The sequence below is a fragment of the Malurus melanocephalus genome, unplaced genomic scaffold (genome assembly GCF_030028575.1).
Source record: "Malurus melanocephalus ecotype Western Australia unplaced genomic scaffold, MMel_1.1 scaffold_2022, whole genome shotgun sequence".
In the NCBI taxonomy this organism is placed as follows: domain Eukaryota; kingdom Metazoa; phylum Chordata; class Aves; order Passeriformes; family Maluridae; genus Malurus; species Malurus melanocephalus.
In genome coordinates this window covers 1-933 of record NW_026625254.1, presented here as the reverse complement: position 1 = coordinate 933, position 933 = coordinate 1, and positions in this window count along the sequence as shown.

Genomic DNA, 933 nt, shown 5'->3' with positions numbered 1-933 from the left:
GAGTTCCCAGCAGATATGTGGCAGGTTGAAGTCTCCTGCAAGAACAAGGGCTTGCTCTTCTTGAAACATTTTCTAGCTGCTTATGTAATAGTTCATCCACCTCTTCATCCTGCTTGGGTGGTCTAGAACAGATTCCCACCAGGCCTTCCCCCTGATTCGTATCTAAAGGTACTTGACCTTATTCTCATTGACCGCAAGTTCTGTGGGGTCAAGATCCTCCCTAATATACCCCCCCCCCCCCCTTCTCCCTCACCTGGGCAGTGAGAGATCTCTTCTGGAGAGCATGTAGCCATCCACTGCACTACTCCAAGCTTAGTAAGTGCTTGGAGTCACTAACTAAGCAAACCATCCCACCACATTGCTGTGACAGTAACTAAATCAGAGYTTTCCTGCATACCATGGCTTCCAGCTCCTCCACTTTATTACCCACATTGTGGGCATCGGTGTGTATGCACTTCAGCAGGGCTGCTGACTTCAGCCCTGACTCTGGCCTGCCTTACCCTGGTCTCATTTCTGGAAAGCCCTCTCAATCAGTCCTGCCAGCTCATGGGCTAGAATCCTTTTACCCTTGCTAGATCGATGAAGCCCAGCCCCCAATTCACTAACTCCTTGGAAAAAGGTACTCTGAAATACTTGCTTTGCAAGAGCAAGTTTTTCACCTCRAACTTTTGATTTCAGACATGGAGCAGATSTGAGAAATGTCCATTTGCATCTGTTGTGAAGAGTTGGAATATGGGTGCACAGTCCAKMTCTGTRTTGGAGCACAGCAGGAAAGGAACCTTAGCATCTTCATAGTGACCTCATCCTCTGAATACAGRACTAATMRTCTAAGGGTAGGCACAGGCATTTCTGATCAGAAAATTGGGACATCAAACATCTGTTACTCCTTTATAAGCCCATAGAGTTTCAATTCACATGCTTGAGGTTGCTGAG